Source organism: Lissotriton vulgaris, chromosome 9 (assembly GCF_964263255.1).
Source record: "Lissotriton vulgaris chromosome 9, aLisVul1.2, whole genome shotgun sequence".
NCBI lineage: Eukaryota > Metazoa > Chordata > Amphibia > Caudata > Salamandridae > Lissotriton > Lissotriton vulgaris.
The window spans coordinates 955,566,030-955,585,859 of record NC_141697.1 but is presented as its reverse complement, the minus strand read 5'-3'; the positions used below and the strand labels follow the sequence as shown (position 1 = coordinate 955,585,859).

At 43.3% G+C, this 19,830-nt stretch overlaps 1 protein-coding gene across 1 annotated transcript in view; it reads right to left on the bottom strand.

Moving 5' to 3' along the window:
- LOC147692604 (semaphorin-3B-like) overlaps positions 1-19,214 on the bottom strand; it is a 525,181-nt gene extending 505,967 nt beyond the window's left edge. The window contains exon 1 of the mRNA XM_086938809.1: positions 18,960-19,214. The gene's annotated coding sequence lies outside the window, so the exon portion shown is untranslated. The remainder of the gene's footprint in view (positions 1-18,959) is intronic.
- Positions 19,215-19,830: the final 616 nt, after the last annotated feature.

Genomic DNA, 19,830 nt, shown 5'->3' with positions numbered 1-19,830 from the left:
TCATCTAATTCTGAATTGATTATACGTAAGGCTGACAAAGGTGGCAACATCGTTGTAATGAACTGAAAAGATTATAATGATGAAGTTTTGTCACAACTGAACAATGATAAATACTATGTGCGAGAAGTATTAAGTCCCCTTTTACAAGTCACTGAGATGATTAACTTGAGACTCAAACAATGGTATGATAATGGTATTTTAGAATATGATGAGTACATGTATTTACGGGTAGAATTTCCTAAGGCCCCATGTTTGTATTGTTTACCCAAGATACATAAGAACCGTGAGAGACCACCGGGGAGGCCGATTATTTCTGGTATTGGTGGCCCAACAGAAAGACTCTCTCAATTTATTGATGTATTTATAAGACCATATGTGGAAAAACTCCCCTCGCATATTGAAGATACCAAACATGTCTTAAATCTGATGAATGATGTAACTTGGGAATCAGATATGATTATTGCTACATTGGATGTGGTTTCATTGTATTCGAATATTGATCATACTTTGGGGATGAGAGCGATAGAGAGTTTTTTGAATAAAAGATCCGCAGAATACTTTGAACATACACAAATGATAATGGAAATGACTAAGATTGTTTTAGAAAATAACATTTTTCTATTCGACAACAAGTGGTATAGATAGAGGCTTGGGACAGCTATGGGCTTCAGATTTGCTCCGTCTTTTGCTAATCTCTTCATGGGATGGTTTGAGGCGGAGTGGATCTGGGGCACCAGAGGCGCACAATGGATAGATCATATATACTATTGGGGACGATATATTGATGATTGTCTTTTAATCTGGAGGGGCACCCCTACTGAACTACAAAGCTTTTTTGACTATTTGAACACAAATGAAGTTAATATGTCTTGTACAACTTGTTACAGTAATTGTAAACTTACCTTTCTGGATATTGAATTGTTTGTTAATGGGGACACACTCTGTAGCCGGATGTATCGTAAAGAAACCAGTTGTAATGCACTATTACATGCCGGTAGTTGTCACCCTAAAAGCCAAATTAATGCAATCCCATACGGGGAGATGTTAAGAGCCCGTAGGAACTGCTCACAGGACTCAGATTTTGAACATAACTTGTCGGATATGGCAAAAAGATTTGCAAACAGAGGTTATGACAAGAGAATAATAACACAAGCTATGTATAAAGCCAAACGAATGAAGCGAGCTGATACATTGAAACATACATCTACTAATATTCAAGAATGTAAACCTCTAAAGATTAGATTGATTACTAATTTCGGGATTGGTAGCCATAAACTATATTCTATTATAGATAAATATTGGCATCTTTTGAAACATGATAAGGATATTTCTGCTTTTTTAACTGAGAAACCTTCTCTAACATTTAGAAAGGGAATGACATTGGCTAATATAGTCAGTCCAAGTTATCCACGATTGGTATCTAGGGATAATTGGCTAACAGATAAACGTACAGGATTTTACTATTGTGGAAGATGTAGCTCATGTAGATGGGCATATAAAAAGATTCAGGACTTTGAATATAATGACACAGGTAAATATACTATTAAGTCAGTCATTAACTGTGATACTACTTTTGTAGTTTATGTCATTGTCTGTACATGTAAAAAGATTTACGTGGGGAGTACTGTGAGAAGACTCAAAGACAGGATGATAGAACACTTTCGTGCATTAAAAAACGGAGATACCAGATACCCTATTGCCTCACACATTGTACAGAACTGTCAAGAAAGAGACAGACACCAATTTCTGTATCACGGTATTGAACATGTTACAATGGATATACGAGGTGGCAATAGAGCACTCAAGTTGAGACGCAGTGAGGCGAGATGGATTATGAAACTTAGAGCAGTTGAAGACGGTCTTAATTTGGATTCTGAGTTACAATATTTTCTTGGGGATTGAACTGAACATTATGTATACCAATGTTTTGAAAGATATGTAAACAGTATGTTAATGTATGTTTGACTCCTGTTATGATCGATGATTGCAAATCGACCAATGTATTAATCATGTAGCTTGTTAAGAATAGATAATGTAGACTAGGAATTTTGTGATACAGTAAACCAAATAAGGTGTCTTTAAAATTGATATATTTCATATACAGAATATTGTAGATATATTTCACGTCATTTCAGACATACTTCTGGTTTAATAACTGTTTACTTTAGATATGGATATTGTCATTACATGGAAACTTATGGGTATTAAGCATGCAATTAATAATAGTGCACAACTATTTTACCCACTCCTCTTTTACTTTCCTCCTTTTCCTGGAATGAACATTTTGTACTTTTTCATATTTTTACTCATAATATGAGAAAATTGTAATGAGGGTGTAGGAACCGGGATTAAGGTATACAAAACCGGTATTGAATGGACTAGATAGTGTGGCTTAGATGTCTAGTGCAAGTTACTTAGTTTTGAACTCGCAGGTTCGAATGAGCTATCAACATTATTCGACCTGATACACAAATTATTTTTCTATTTTAAATTCGTTTAAATTTGATGTTGTAGAAATTAATTTCATAATAACGAGGGCTGATTTGTCCCTCATATTTGATAATAAATATAGTAGAATGAACTACTTTCCAGCGTCCACCTGGCGCCCGATTAGTGAAATAAAGGTAGGACTAACTCGATGTCATAATACTATGACATTGTATGAAAATAGTCCAAATAAGGATACTCTTTAATGTGTAACTATTTACTTCAGTTCACATTAAGGTTAAATAGGAATATTAGGATTTTACACGGGGTACATTTAGTTTACAATAATTGTGTTGATTTTTGATTTAAAAATCACTCGGACATCGGATTAAGTTTTCCATAAAAGCACAATTTAGTCCGTACGTATTTAGAACAAGTAGTAGTTGCAATTAATGAATATTATACAATTTTTACTTTTTAAACATGGCGCTCGAAGTCCGTGGCTCATGTTTAGCATTTAAATATGGCGCCCGAAGAGAACGCGAAAGCCGGGGAGTTAACGAGAAGAAATTGTGGTCTATGGACAGGTAAACTTTTTTACCGAACTTAACGCCGAAGACTTCTTAACCTTACTTATGCCTTTATATCAGTCAGTTTTCACATAGTCGTTAGAATATTTACGATGACTCCTAAAAGTTACCTATGCTCTTACATTAGCAGTTTCAAACGGACTCGTGCAATTCACGAATCACGTTTTAATGATACTATTAATACGATATATGTTCAATTTTTACTTAAGAGTACTCTGTCTAAATACCTTACATTCTTATAACTACTCGTTGGTAGACGTACTTGTGGCATAGACTACTTAGAGTTTTTCTTTGAAAATTAAGGACACTTCGTCTGTTTTAGGTACACGTACTCGTGTATCCAGATACCAAATTTGCTGTATCTCGTTCGACGTTCCATTTGAAGAAGATTTACCTACACAATGATAGGTGAGATATGCTCCCGTTTCAAATTTCTGTATATGCAGGATCCTATATGACATTAGGCATTTATCTCATTTATAGCAGTGATATACTGCCTATTTTACTGGGCATTAGGCATTATGTGTTTATTTCTTCTAGAAAGTATGAGACTTACCGGGATAGTATACCTTTGTTTCAGGTTCTTCTAACTGATCTTACAAGTTATTGAAATACTTGGAATTATTATCTTTGTCAAGACTTATTTGTGACTGAGGTAACACTTTTTTTATTTAGTGAGTTTGAAAACGGCACGTTTGGGACTACCCTAATTCAATATTCCCTTTTGAGTAGAAGCATGGTATTTTATTAATTTTCACTGGGGTGACTTTTTGAGCCATTCCTTTTCTTGCTTTTATGGTTAATACTGAGAGCCTCCTGATTTGATTTGTCTAACATTACACACTTTTTCTGGTGAAACTTGGTAATGGGTAATGTAAAATCAGACTAGCAGGTACATTTAATACTGTAAATATGTTTGGGTTTCAGCCCTGATGAAGTCTGTTGATGCGGGGATTGGCATCAGACGAAACACGTGTTGGCTGAATGACAATTAAGGACAACTGTGAATTTGATTGAAGAGATTATACCATTAAAAGAGATTGGAATACCGGATTGATGGAATTTTCTCATTACAAGACAACACTGTGGCAAAAGACATTACTCCTGCACTTGAACATATTGGAATATTAATTAATATTGGTGAACTCACGTTCTATTGACTATAACTGTGAAGCTCAGAGAGATACTGCTTTGAAGAACATTTTCAAAACCTCTCAACAATTTCTCAGATAACCATCACTGTGATTGAATTCCCCAGATTCGCTGTCAGCACATTTTCCTGCCAAATCCTTAAACATGAACCTCCATATTTCGCCAACTGTTGCTTGGTAAGTGAAGACAATTAATTATAATGCCCGAGGCATCTGAGTGCTCACGCTACTTGCTTAGGGATAGCCCCTATCCATACAGTAAAAATGCTCCAACTCCCCCATTTTTTTCTACCCATTAAAAAAGCCTATCCATTATCCCATTTGCCTTTGGAATCTAGAGCATTTAATTCAAATCTCTGCATTTAAAAAAAAAAATCACAGATACCAAAAAATTACATTTTATATTCAAATCCAAGATCAAATATTTAAAATAATCTCCAAAGCTGGCACTCACATAAAATAAGAATTCATTTCATATCCAAAGCCATTATCAAATATTTAAAATAATTATCAATGCCTATAAACATGAAATTGCTACCTAGAATCTATGACTAGCTATTACTTTGCAATTGCCATGTAGCCAAAAACAGCCCATGGTTGGTCAGCTCCAGGGCTTTTCCTTTACCATTTCCAAGACTCTGTAATGTTATGTTACTATAATTTGTAAAGCGCCTGGATCACGCCCAAAGGGGTATCTCCGCGCTATTGTGGAATCACAGGCAGGTAGTATTAGTTTCTGAAAAGCTCCATTTTTAGAAGCTTTCTAAAGTGAAGATGATCTGTGCACTTCCGAAGGTGAGAGGGTAGATGATTCCAGTAAAAGGGGAGGGGGGGAGGTAAGAGAAGTCTTTGCGCCCAGAGCATGTTATCCTAAAACGAGGTATGATGAGGAGAGATTTCTCCCCAAATCGCAGAATCTGATCAGTTTTCGGTCAGATGGCTTGCTCCTCTGCCATTCAGTGATTTGTGTACTATACAACAGATCTTGAACGTGATTCTCTTGCGTATAGAAAGCCAATGTAGTGAGTGCAAGAGGGGGAGAGAGGCAGTTCTGGCTGGCATATTCTGGACTTGGCGGGCCGCTGTGTTCTCGACCACCTGAAGTTTGTTCGGTAGAGAGTCACTAGCCGCAGCTAAAGAGCGTTACAGTGGTCCAAGGGGCTAATAACCAGTGTCTGAACCAGAGTTTTTGGTACTGAGAGTGGAAGGAGTGGGAAAAAACTATGCAGAAGACTCATCGTATGAAAGCAGGTGCCAGTGGTAGCCACTACCTGATCTTCCATAGTGAGAGTCTGGTCCAGGCGAACACCCAGATTTTTAACCACTGTCTTGGGGGCAGGTTTTGTGCCCAAGTCTGTAGGCCACCACTCCGGAGACCAGAGCACTTGTGTTTTACCAAAAAGCTTCATTTCCTTCTTGCAAGCATTCAGCTGGAGAAATATTTCCATCATCGAAGACGAGATGGCTTTCATGACCTCAGAGAAAAGTGCTTTAGTGGTAGTTATATGGCTATTAAAGGATAAGAGAAGTTGGGTATCGTCCGCACATGCGATGGGGGTGAATCCATACCCTCAGATTATTTTGCAAAGGGGAGTCACATGTATGTTGAATATTGTGGGGCTAAGCCCCCTTGTACCTCATATCATGTAGATGCACACAAGGGAGCACAACATGTGCCTCCCTGTGTGCATGCACTCCAGTACGTGCACGGCATGGACAGCAGCAGTCATAGGCACCACCCTGGGAACAAAGCAAACACAAGGAAATGATGGACGGAGCGCTGAAACTTTTCAGACACTCACCCCATGTCACAGATTTGGGTAGATTCCATCATCGTTCTTAAGCTCACTTCCCCACCCCAGTTCAGACACAGCCTTATGTAAATTAGTCTTGACCCTGTGCCTCATGGGAACAGTCCAGCCCCGTCTGCCAAGCCAGTGGGAACGCCACCCTGGGAACTAGACAGGAGAACACTCCTGACCTGGCAGGAGGTTTGTACATGGGTCTGGTGGTGTGGGAGCGGGCTCGTCCCGCACTGCCAAACTTATAATGAGGCTCTAAGATAGTTTAATATCTTATCCTAAAATGCTCACGAGTTTTAGTTTAGAACCACTTCAGAACAACGCTGAATGTCTCCAAGGGGACTTGCTTTGTCCCCGACGACTACCTCTAACTTCATACTGAGCTAACAGACACAGTGTTCCTATTTGACTTTACTCACATTCTCCTGAGCCAAAAGTTCCCACTCACAGCACAGCAAAGCTCCTAATTATATTTCTCCAAGGAAGTTTTTTTGAAAAGGCTACAGATTAATTTTTGACATAAATCCAAAGGCCAGTCGCGGCCAGTCGCTTCAGGGTACTAGGGTTCTGTGACTACCTCAGCACTCAGAAAGCTCCAATCCCTGTACCGCCTGTCTCCCACCAGACAAGGCGACAGCTCTGCATGTTGCATGATGCGTCACCAAACCAACCCACACGGGAAAAGAGCACAACAGCTTCACCTCTCCCATGCCTCCTTTCAGCCCCCTGCACTTTGTTGTTTCACTTTTAATTTTGCAATTAAGGAATATATTATCTCAGTATTTAAACTGTCCATTGTAAAAAAGCAAAATCTTACTGAAGGTGTCACAAATGACACCAGTCCAAACAGCATAGATTTAAAAATGCCTGTGCATTTAACTAAAGTTTTTACTAACAAAGGCCTCAATTGCGATTGCCCCGTTTTTTTTTACAATCCCAAGGCAAACACCTGTTTGTGGAGTGATCAAAATTACAAGTGGTGTAGAGTTTACCACACCCAGTAGTTACTGAATGTGATAAAGTTTGCAACCCAGAATAGTATCGGCAGATTAAACCCACCAAAATTTAAAAGGGTAAAAATAATTCGGAAAAATTGTCACATTTTGTACTTATGACATTTTTGAAGGAAGGATCTAATCTAACAAATAAAGGTAAATAATTAAAGTGGCGTGGATTTTGTGTTTTATGATAGTAATTAATAATTATTTCCATTTAAGATAGGCTGTGAAAATCAAGCACTGAAGATGTAGTCAGAGTTGTTATCCAAGGGCTATCTGCAGATACAATAACAACAATCAAGCTGCAGGCAGCACCATGTTTCCGCTGCAAATGATTTTCTGTTATTGCTCTCCCCTACAGATGCCAAGGGAAGGCGACAAAGAGGACGTCAAATTCTGACACTCATCTCTCTCTATTCCACATCTTGTAAACAGGAATTCCCTGGTCCTGGATCTCATTACATCTCCCTAAACCACCAGCACATGTTGACATCCTCAGTAAGCATGTCATTCCCTCTGGCTGCCCTCTCCATGGCCTGGAGCTTCCAAACATGGAATCACAGCTGTGTGAGTGATGTAGTCATCTCATGTTTACCTCGTGGCAGCTCTCTAGGACTCTACCACTGGAGACATGGGGCCAATTTAGAAGTATGCCTCTGCTTCAAACTCCATTAAGTGGCTGGGCATCACAGGCCTCTGTGTCGCTCGGATGAAATGGATGTGATCTCCGTGTTCGGCATCTGATAGATATGATGAGGACCTAGACACCAAACAACCAAAGGCAACCGAAGATTCCTTTCATGAAAACATTATGATGCCCAAGAACCTGTTCAACGTCAAATTCCAGTGTCCATTTAACAGTTCTACAGGACTCTGTTGGCTGGTGGTCAGCAGGATACTGGAAACAGTTCAATAGGAGATAAGACACTTCTCCAACTGGTCTCCAAGGTCAAAGTCACAAACATGGAAACTTAGCGTCCATGAAAGGGACTTGCATCCTTCATGATTGCCCCCATGGGCCTGTCATTTAAGGGCAACATCTTCAGATACTGGTGGCACCCAGCCACATAAACACAGTCTCTCATAGGGCCTTTACGTTCCTATGGGCAAATAGAAGACTGTATTTAAGGGTTTGGATCCAGCTGTGTAGTACAACAATTATATCACTGGAACTGGAGAGGTCACAGTGATAGTTCAAATACTTATGGAATCAAAGCAGCCCGACTCATCCGAAAAGACGACAATCCTAAGGGCCAGACTTAAAGAGAAATTCCCCCATGTCTGCATTTGCCTAGAAAAGGGCTGATAGCAGCTTCCACAAAGTCAGGGAATCAACGAGGGATCCCTATACGAACAGTCCTGGAATGTCTCCTTCTTTTTAAAAAGCAGTAGTCTTTAGTTCTGTTCAGATGATCTGGGCTGCAAGCTCACTTGAGTTCCTCAAGACAACCTCCTCACAGACTTCTTTCAGCTGGGCTCTGCTCCTTGTCCTCCTGGAGAAGGGTTAGATCCTCTCCATGCTTTCAGCAGTACAACTTCCTCTTCCAGGGGAGGTCACATATTTCTCCACATTCTCCAAGCTTGTTCACAGCCTTGAGAAAAACAACTTTCAGAGTCGTGCTGAAGGTCAGATATCAGTAGAAAATCTCCAAAAAAACAGTTAATTACAGTATACTGCCAAAGTGTGGTCAGCATGTCTGTTAAATTTGGGGCAATGGTAAGAATCTACAGCACAAGCATAATCTCTCTGTTAACCCATAGTGAGCGCATCGTCCCATGAATTCTTCCTGAGCGTCCACAAAGGAGGGATAGTGCGGATATTAAGGGGAAGGGGTGCTATATAGAAGGCTTAAGCCTATTTGACGATAACGTGTGGATAGAGAGGATTGTGATTACACGTGATTGTGCTTACCATCACTATGCTGAGGTGTGATAAATCCCACCAAGGGTCAAACTGTCATACCAACTAAAGTGGACTTGACATTGTCTACATGTACAAGTATGATAGCCATCTTATTTTAGGTATATCGCGTCAGATAAATGTGGAATCGCTCTTTTATGCGTAGCTGCTTATAACTGTTAGTGGACGAATACCAACGTCTTGAATTTAAACGCTAACAAAATTTAGGTTCTTTTAATCGTTACCAAAATTGAGATTAAGGTTCTTAGCTGGCCATCTTTTTTTGGTCCATGATCTGGAGAGACTCAAAGATTCACATGTAATCCTTAATTTAATGCTCATAATTCCAAAGTGTCCAAGTTATGTTTCTTTCACCTAATATCCTTAAGAAATGTTTTCCAGTCCTAGAAAAGGAACTCAGGGCTTGGGTGATCATCGAATTGTTAGAATCTGAATTGGATTACAAGAATGCCATACTCTCTAACGCCTGTAAGACTGCGATCTCCCAATGCTAACCTATCCAAAGCGCAGCCACTGATTCCTCTGTGGTCAATATGGTTTAAAATGTGTGAAACAGACCACTCTAAAGATGGTAGGTAATTATGCTTTTCTCCTATACAGTTGTTGTATGCAGTGCCACACCTGCTGCAACAGAGCAGTATCTGACACACACAGACAACACCAAAACACTTTTTACATAGGTCACACTACATTTACACTCTCCTATTCATCCAGACATTATCACCTAATGCATAAGTGTCCTATCTGTCAATCTTTCTGCTTCAACTCACACAAAGCCACAAAACAAAACATAGTAAGAGCTCAACTCTGATCCTTGAAGGCGACATTGAAACTCTACCGATGACGGCCACATGATAGGCACACAGACACTTCCATCCAAACCACTCCCAGAGAGTAGCGTGGTACCCATCTTCAAAAATTCCTCAATGCCTGGTTAGAGGTATGTATGTATGTATGTATAGGCATTTTATATAGCGCACTACTTACCCGGAGGGTCCCAAGGCGCTTCGACCGCTGCGAAACCCTTCCTGGCTTCCCTGAGAGATGGTCCCTTAATGGGTATCTCCAGGGTGAGACCAGGCATCCCCGGCGGTCTGGTGGGGCCGTTAGTGAGGATGAGGCAAGCTATGCATTACATCTAAATGTAGCTATGATACAAAATCTCAGCCTCATAGTCTTACAGGCCTGATGGTGCCTTATCATAGCTCCATTGGAATCGCCTGCACGGATGTATGACGGTACAACGCATACCGTCACAACGCATCCCTTTAGCACGCATCCCTTACAACGCAAGTCGTTACCACGACTTGCGTTGGGGGTGCGGATTTCGAATAGTATAATTTACTATTTTAACACCAGTCCCCGTGGACCCTAGGGAAGGTGTTGGGATAGTAAATATACTATTTGTAATCCATTAGCGCCCTCCAGCGCAAGTCGTGGTAACGACTTGCGTTGTAAGGGATGCGTGCTAAAGGTACCGCGTTGTTATAACTTCGTGGTAAACAATGTTTACCCGCCTGCACAGCTCAGTGCACTTGTGCCCCGTAGACTGTACAGACCAGTTTCTTACAGGATGGGAGAGGCCAGTCCTGTTCAGAAATCCTCAGTTATTAGGGAACGCTAAAGAATCTGGGGCTGACAGTCTCAATGGAGAGACATGGGAACCCAATTTATGAAAAGGATGCAGCAGAAAATATAAAGGTATGCCAAACATCCTGCTGTGCAGCAATCAATTGCAATGTTGGCAAAGGGAAGTGATTCAAACAGATAAGCAAATTCTGATGTCAGCTGTTTATCAAAGGGAATGCACAGCCAAGGAGTTTGTGCTCTCACAGGGCAAGAACAGAAGTATACGGATTCTGAGGCGTAGTTCTAAAGTTGTTTATCTCCTTCCTTGTTGTGAGATTCACGGTGCAGACAGATGAACCCAACCACATATACAAATCATCATGTAGGCATCTCTGCGTGCTGACAGCTGTGAATACCATAACAACCCCTATGCTCCTGGGTCTCTCAGCCATTTCCTGGGCCCCCCGCTCTCAGGTGATTGGAGATACGGGTACTTGTGCACAGTAAGGCAATCTGCAGAAAACCAGGAAACAGATAGTCATGCTTTCAGTATCCTGGGGCATAGGCACTCTTGTGCTATACCTACAGCCCTATGCTCTTAATCATGCCCTTTATCTGACCCAGTAACATTCTAGATTTTACATCTATTGTGGGCTTTTATGTGCCCTTTTCATTTCTTATTTGAGCAGACTCAAATCTCTGGAGGCAGGGTAAAAGGTCACATAATATTTCTTTCTGTGATGTCATCAGGAGGTGAAAGGGTGTCAATTCTGCTATTGTTGATAGTTCAGTGAAATCTAAGAAAGCAAAACTATATATTTCGTAATCTATACAAGCACATATACAAGCACATTAATATCACTGTATCCAGTGAAGTAATTTGGAAGGGGGGGGGGGCAGGTGTAGCAATGTGCAGCCATCTCTTGCTGCATGGAACCCCTGTTCTTTATATAAAAGTTGTGATTCTAACCACTTTTAGTGTAAAAAAAAACTTTAGCTTCAGTACTTTCAGTACCTGATTTTTTACACCTGTTATAAATAAATGTTGGTAAAATATTGCGTCCCCAGGCTTTAATAAAACGGCCCAAAATAAACAGACAAAGATCAGTTATCCACACTTAAGTTTGTGTGAGGTTACTTCCTATGATGTCATCAGAGCAAAAAATGTAACTTTTTGCTACACCTGTGATTTATAGAAATGGCACGACTTCCTGTACCATGCAGAAATTGGCAACACTACCCCGACCAGGCAAACAAAATAAGATGCGGTTGTTATCAAGCAACCAAGTCCTAGTACACTGAAAAAATGTTGTAAGACCCTAGTCATAGTGTGGAAAGATAAATACACAGGGGTAGGCGTGGATCCACAGAAGTGCCTATTCAGAGTAGCTATGTAAAGGAGACATGAACTATCAATCGATGCTATCCGCCTAAGCAATAAAAACTGAGATAATATTAGCTATCTCAGGGTTTATGGAACAGAGCGTCTAGGAGAACAAAAACAAGCTGCTGGTAAAAGTGACTGTGAGTTGCGACTACATTACAATAGTGGTAAACAGAAAGTAACAGAGAATAATAACACAATAGGCTACGCAGAACAAGAAAGTGCACGCATAGCATCAAAATGGAAGCCAGACCAACACTATAAATAATATGCAATCATACACACAGGTGCAGCTTTATCTTACAGCCTGACTGTAAGTATCAGTGACTTATGTACACATTCACAGCCAGGTATTTTCATGACAGCGGCAATCCTGGCACAAGTGTATTGGCCGCACACCCTTTCACAATCAGTATTCATCATGTGCAAACCCAACAGATTCCAATTGTAAGCTCCACGGCGCCCACCTCAATATGCCTATAAAAAGCACGATTGTGGAACATTTACAGGAAAAATTACTCATTACACAAAAATTATCTATAATGCCATTGAACTATATGGGGTGAGATGCAAAAATGCAAGCACAGAGCCTACGGTATTTTAACATTTGGCAAAAGTAGAGACTGTCCCTTAAAAATTAGTGCAGGTGGGACGCAGATCTGAGACCTTGATGTTCCCCTCAAATTCACATCTACAGTTTGCAATCAGGGCGAGCCGTGCCAGTGGCGTAGCTAGGAGGGGGCGGGGTAGTGGTCCGCCCTTGGGAGGCACTGTTTTTGGGGGCGGCGGAGGTGAGCAAGTCAGGTCTGTCGACTATCACCATCCCCCCGCTCGAGAACAAGTTGTTACTGGCAGCCGCTGCCCCCCCCCCTCTTACCTGCACTGGGGGGCAATCTTTGGGGCCGCCCATGTGGCAGTAGGTCTAGCTACACCACTGAGCCGTGCAGAAGGTGCAGGTAGATACTCTGTAGACCAGAAAGCTCCACATTAAGCTTGAATTCTGAAGAGTGGTAAAGTGGTGAGACCTAGCTGTTCTCAAACTCATGACCTTCTCAGGCTGAGGTCAGGCAGCAAGAAGACAGAAGTGTCTGCAAGTGCAACTAATTCTGTTTTAGACTGTTCTTCACCACCACTTTGTGCCCATACGCAGTAACTAGCTTGTCACACCATTTATGAAGAACTCCTCCCAACCTCAGGCATGACACCCGATGATTCCCAGACAGGCCACCCTACAACACCTTCATGTGCTCAAGCATGAAGGAGAGGGTAACGTATCATAATATTGTAGATGCAATATACTGCAGTGAGAATAGTGACTAACAAAATATACAGGTGAGTATAGTTTTACTACACTTAGGGCCACTGGAATTAAGTGATTTTGCTACTGTGGCGGTTTCTGCATAATTATGGATTTGCTACATTCGCCACATAATCCATCATCTGCCGCATAACTATCAGATTTTAACACAACATTTTTTTTCTAGAACAAACAGATCACAAGTTACTAAAAAAACAGCAACATGTGTTGCCTCGCAATGGAAGGCCCTTCACAGGTTGAAGTCACTTTCCTACTTTTTATTGCTGTATTTTGGTGTTAAACAGGTACTAATGTGATGAAACTTTTGACCCAACAGTGTTGACGTGTAAAAATGACAAAATACTCAAGTAATACTATCCCAAAAGGTATTACTTCACACAATTTGCCTTTTATTGCATAATTTAGTCAACACTGCCTCATAAATTGGTCCTCCCTTGTCACATAATTCCAGTGGCCCTGACATTACTAACTCCACATGTACTACAATGTTCGTACAATGATATTAGTGTCTAATATTATGACATACAAATGAACAAGTGCAAAAAGAACAATTGAAGGACAGAATGAGGAACAATGTCATCCATTCTCCCCAGTACAGAGATCTGGGCCTAAATCCATTGTTTTTTTGCTCACCATGCCATTCCAGTTTGGACCCAGCCATATGCAAATCAGTCTTGACCCTGCGCCCAATGTGAACAGTCCAGGTCCTCCCTGGACTGGAAACAAGCATCCTAGGACCGGTTTCGGGCTTTCAGCCCTCATCAGCCAGGATAGCTTGACTCCAGTGGCATGGAGAGCACAGGACCCACGTCTGGGCATACACGTCCCACTCGGGCTGACAAATGCAAAAAGAACAATTGATGGACAGAATGCAGAACAATGTCATACATTCACCCCAGTACAGAGATGAAATGGACAAATGAACAAGAGCAATGCTACCAAGAACCAGACAGGGCCTCGAGGACACTGTTATTTATCTTACTTTTGAGAAGTGCTGCGTGGAACCTTGAGATGGCTTCAGAGTAGGGATGGTCGCTAAACTCTGCTCCGCTGGCAGAGTTTTGCCTACTCTGCGCTCCAAGCTCTGCTTGGAGCATGGAGTTCCAGAAAAACGAAGCCAACCAGAACACCCCCAGGTGAGATTTCTGAACAAGGCAAATCACCGAAGGTCGCTACCATTCTCGTTGAGATAGCTGCTGCGTGGCAGAGAGAAGCAGCGCCATCTGGTGCATTGCGTGGTGCAGTTTACGCTGATTTTACAGCACGGAATAGGCTCCTGGCGCTAAAATCACCACAACATGCCGAATTCTGCCGCTTGAACTTAGTTTCACTGTTCTTGCTCCCCCTGCTTCTCCCATACTGATTCCCTCAATCTCAACAGCCCCACATATGCTCACTTGCTGATTACATCCTCCTTCCAATTCCCTTTCTTCTCTTGTCCATATCCACACGTCACAACAGATCCTGGCCTCCTTTGGCACACACTTTAGTTCCTGCTGTACTCTCTCATAGCTGCCAAGCGACCCTTTGTCGTCTGTGACACGTTCAGCCAATCCCGGCTCTTTTGCCACCAGAACACTCTGCATGCAAGTAATTGTAAGACAAACTCGCCATGCTAAAGTGAAACTCAGAAATCTAACAAGCATTGGAAATGCAATAGGTCTCGCAGTAGTAAAGTTTGAGCTATAGGTGTTATTTATTTTTTTGTTTTTTATTTATGTGTTGTTTTTTCTAAATAGCTAAATTAATAGCTTTCTTCTTTACAAAGCCAATAGTTATAATTGTTGTAAATGTGACACCTCTAGCATTTGTAAAGCAACATGTTTTGTATTAACGGGACTTATATGTGACTTATATGTATTGATATAAAAAAAATCAATGGCTTTAAAAAACAATTAATAATTAATACGTAAATAAAATGGATTTTATTTTATATTGCCAATAGCTTAAAGTTTATTAAATATATTTAGTGAAGATGCTGTGGTTGCGCTGAGTGAGGGTGAGTGAGGGTGAGGGTGAGTGAGGGTGAGGGTGAGTGAGGGGTTGAGGGTGAGTGAGGGTGAGGGGTTGAGGGTGAGTGAGGGTGGGTGAGGGGTTGAGGGTGAGTGAGGGTGGGTGAGGGTGAGTGAGGGTGAGTGAGGGTGAGTGAGGGTGAGTGAGGGTGAGGGGTTTAGGGTGAGTGAGGGTGGGTGAGGGTGAGGGTGAGTGAGGGTGAGGGGTTGAGGGTTTTGTGAGGGTGAGGGGTTGAGGGTGAGTGAGGGTGAGGGTGAGTGAGGGTGAGGGATTGAGGGTGAGGGGTTGAGGGTGAGTGAGGGTGAGTGAGGGTGAGGGTGAGTGAGGGTGAGGGGTTGAGGGTGAGTGAGGGTGAGGGTGAGTGAGGATGAGGTGTTGAGGGTGGGTGAGGGTGAGTGAGGGTGAGGGTGAGTGAGGGTGAGGGTGAGGGTGAGTGTGAGTGAGGGTGAGTGAGGGTGAGGGGTTGAGGGTGAGTGATGGTGAGGGGTTGAGGGTGAGTGAGGGTGAGGGTGAGTGAGGATGAGGGGTTGAGGGTGAGGGGTTGAGGGTGGGTGAGGGTGAGTGAGGGTGAGGGTGAGGGGTTGAGGGTGAGTGAGGATGAGTGAGAGTGAGGGGTTGAGGGTGAGGGGTTGAGGGTGAGTGAGGGTGAGGGTGAGGGGTTGAGGGTGAGTGAGGGTGAGGGGTTGAGGGTGAGTGAGGGTGAGTGAGGGTGAGGGTGAGTGAGGGTGAGTGAGGGTGAGGGGTTGAGGGTGAGTGAGGGTGAGGGTGAGTGAGGGTGAGTGAGGGTGAGGGTGAGTGAGGGTGAGGGGTTGAGGGTGAGTGAGGGTGAGGGTGAGTGAGGGTGAGGGGTTGAGGGTGAGTGAGGGTGAGAGGTTGAGGGTGGGTGAGGGTGAGTGAGGGTGAGGGGTTGAGGGTGAGTGAGGATGAGTGAGAGTGAGGGGTTGAGGGTGAGGGGTTGAGGGTGAGTGAGGGTGAGGGTGAGGGGTTGAGGGTGAGTGAGGGTGAGGGGTTGAGGGTGAGTGAGGGTGAGGGTGAGTGAGGGTGAGGGTGAGTGAGGGTGAGTGAGGGTGAGGGGTTGAGGGTGAGTGAGGGTGAGTGAGGGTGAGTGAGGGTGAGGGTGAGTGAGGGGTTGAGGGTGAGTGAGGGTGAGGGGTTGAGGGTGAGGGGTTGAGGGTGAGTGAGGGTGAGGGGTTGAGGGTGAGTGAGGGTGAGGGTGAGTGAGGGTGAGGGGTTGAGGGTGAGGGGTTGAGGGTGAGTGAGGGTGAGTGAGGGTGAGGGGTTGAGGGTGAGTGAGGGTGAGGGGTTGAGGGTGAGTGAGGGTGAGGGGTTGAGGGTGAGTGAGGCTGAAACAAATATATGGTTTCAAAAAATCAAAATCGTTCAAGATAATAATGCCATATCTCTAAACTATTTCCTAGAATACACAATTTGAATTGGAGATTACAATAAACATTAACCTTAAACCAAAAGGATAACCAAATAAGCACGATCAAAATTCACAGCTCAAAGGTTCGGAACAGACCACATCAAACTCAATTGTGAAAAAAAGTCAAATATATTATTGCGTTATGTTAGTCTTTTACAGCTGAATACAAAGAACCTTCGTTTGTAGGTTCATCCCAAAAATTACAGTTAGTAAAGGTATTTTAAAGGTGGAAGGAGTTTCTCTTGCAATATGAGAACAATTAAGTAGACTCCTCTCACATGCAAATAACTTGTAGTCCGATTTCTCCTTCACCTTTAAAGGTTTCTGATATTTCAGACAATATATTGACGTACCATTTAATTATGCACAGCCAGCCTTTGATTTGAGAAATCATGAATTACGTATAAGCTGCTTACGTTATTTAACCAGCAGTAAACTGTATAAGCAGGAAAAACTTACTAGTTTTTGGTTTCAACAAGCTAGAAATGGTGAGGTGAGGCTGCCGGACTGACGGCCAAGTAGAATTTGCTGAAAAGGTTTGCCAGGTGTTGCGATGTATTTAGTTGGTTGGCGAAGGGGGTGTTGTGGATTTTTCCTGCTTTTTTTAGCCGAGCTGCTGCAGATGTTGTGAAGACATTTGGCAATGTAAACAGCTGAGCTGAATGGCCGGGAATGAGTGGGCGGTCGAGGAGGCCGCTGCCGATTTGGTTAATGTTGGAGAAGGCTGAGAACAGCATGCTCGGGAACCAAAGGGCGGTGCAACCTGACGACTGGCCATGCCTGGGTCATGTGATACGACACCAGCAAAGCTGAATGGGGCGCGCTGGTCACATGACGCTGAAAGGGCTAGTTGACTGGCTAATGTAGACCCAGAGGGTGGTGAGAAGAGACATGATGATGACTCTGTAACGGGGTTCATTTTTATTAATGATGGTCCAAAAGCACAAAAAAAATGAAAACAAGCCATCAGTACAACCATTTTGTTAGCTAACAAAGTACTCCTAATATGACGGATAATTACGTTGCATCAGGGAGCACTGTGTGTTGTTAGGAGGGCATTGCTGTGGGGAGGGGGGATGAGAAATGCGACGCGACATGGCAGGCAGGGGAGGGGGCGGAGCGGGGGTGTGGGAGGAGTGCGGGAACAGACGGCGAGGGGAGGAGAGTAGGAGGAGGAGAGTAGGGGAGGCACGGCCTAGCGGCCGTGCAATCAAGAAGTGAGGGGGCGGGAGAGTAGGCAAGGCAGGCGGCTGGGGGGAGGGGGGAGGAGAAATGCGACGCGACATGGCAGGCAGGGGAGGGGGCGGAGCGGGGGTGTGGGAGGAGTGCGGGAACAGACGGCGAGGGGAGGAGAGTAGGAGGAGAGTAGGGGAGGCACAGCCTAGCGGCCGTGCAATCAAGAAGTGAGGGGGCGGGAGAGTAGGCAAGGCAGGCGGCTGGGGGCATGTGCACGCGCTTTTAAGCTCAATGCGCATGCGCATTGAGCTTAAAAGTCACGGGCACTGCAAGGAATCGCCACGATTCCTTGCAAGTTGGATAAAGAGTGGATAAGCCCCCATAGTCTCGCTTGCTCGATGCGCATGCGCATCGACAGGCGAGACCTAAAAATGCAAAGCGCTCCTGGCCTAAAAAAACAACACTGGTGCAAAGTGCCCACATGAGATGAAGGCAGCTGACAGCGATTCCCCCTTTTCTCAATAGTTCCTACTGTCTCTTTTTTCCATATATTCCATCTCTTCCAGGAGTTCCTTTCCCTACTCTGTTTTGTATAAACACCCTATGTGTACTCAAGTGTTGTTATAGCTCCTGTGTCTTGTCAGCAGTCCCTGTTCCTCCATCTATCTTCATATCTGCACCTCTGCCTCCTGGGCTCGCCTGCCTCTCTCCCACCCTGGAAGTTTTTTGCAACTTGCCCTCTCTTCTCTCCAACATTGCTTCTTTATCTGCCTTCTTTTCTCGGCAGTTCCCCTCATCTTCCCCTCTCTCTGGTCAGTAATTCAAACTTTCACCTAGTTCCAATATTCCCCACCCTGGTTTCCTTTTAGCAGAATCTGCTGTCCACTGTTCTCTGCCTTCTGCCCCGCCCCCTCTCTGCCCTTCTGAGACTGGTAGGCACGGAGCCATTAACCAAGCGAAACCTCATTTAAACATAGCAAAGCTGGACAAAGGGCACACTGCACAGAGAAAGAAACAAACCTCGTTTATACAGAGCTGGCCAAAGGGCACGCTGCACGAGAAACAAGCAGGCGCGTGCTGAGCAGCGGAAAGGGCCCGTATGCAAACCATTACGCTATCGCTCATTTCATGACAATATCTGCAAAATGCGAGTGCAAATGGTGGCGGAATGTCTGCAGTCTTACCCGATCGGGAGGTCCATAGGGGCTCAGAGGCGATGTGGTGCTCCAAGTGGGCGGGCAGGTGCCCTCACAGTGGGTGGGGCCGGTTCAGACCTTGAGATCCGTGCCTTGCTGCCTGGAACCTGGAACATACCTAGGGCGGTCTGTGGAGCCCAGGCTGACACAGCATGCAGGCAGGTGGGGATGCGCCTCCGGGGTGGGGGCTAGCCGGGACAGGTAAAGGTACACACAGCAGCGGCCTGGAGGTAGGAATGAATGTAATGCTAGTCACCACACAGAGTGCACGTGGCTGACGCCCTCTGATTGACACTCCCACCTCCAGGCGTCCTCTAGCCTTCATGGCATTTTTTCTTCTTCTTTTCTTTCGTTTTTTTTCTGTTCCATTTACTCTAACTTTCCTGGCACTTCTTTTCTGTGTTTTTCATTCATATTTTTAATACATTATACTATTTTTTGTCAGCACAACAGAAACTGATTACGTAACAAGGACTTGGGGAGCAAAGACACAGTTGGGTGGGTACTTTAAGAATTTGGCGAAATATTGGGAAATATAATATATTAACAATAGAACACATCAAATGCATGTACATATTTAAATGGCCCAGATTCATTTAAATATTGTAATTGAAATTCCACAGAATACTTCATAATTCTCATAATATAATTGCCATGTTTCATTTCTTTCTTGCTATTTCTTAATTTCCTTAATTGCTTACTATTTTTGTCTGATTCTTCCTGTTTCTCATCTTTTCCACTATCTCCTTATTTTATCGACCCATCCTGTTTTGTACATTTCTTTAATAGGGGATTCTTTGTCTTCATTTCGTTTCTTGATCTTCTTTCTCTTTTATTTTGCTCTTTTTTAATCTTTCCT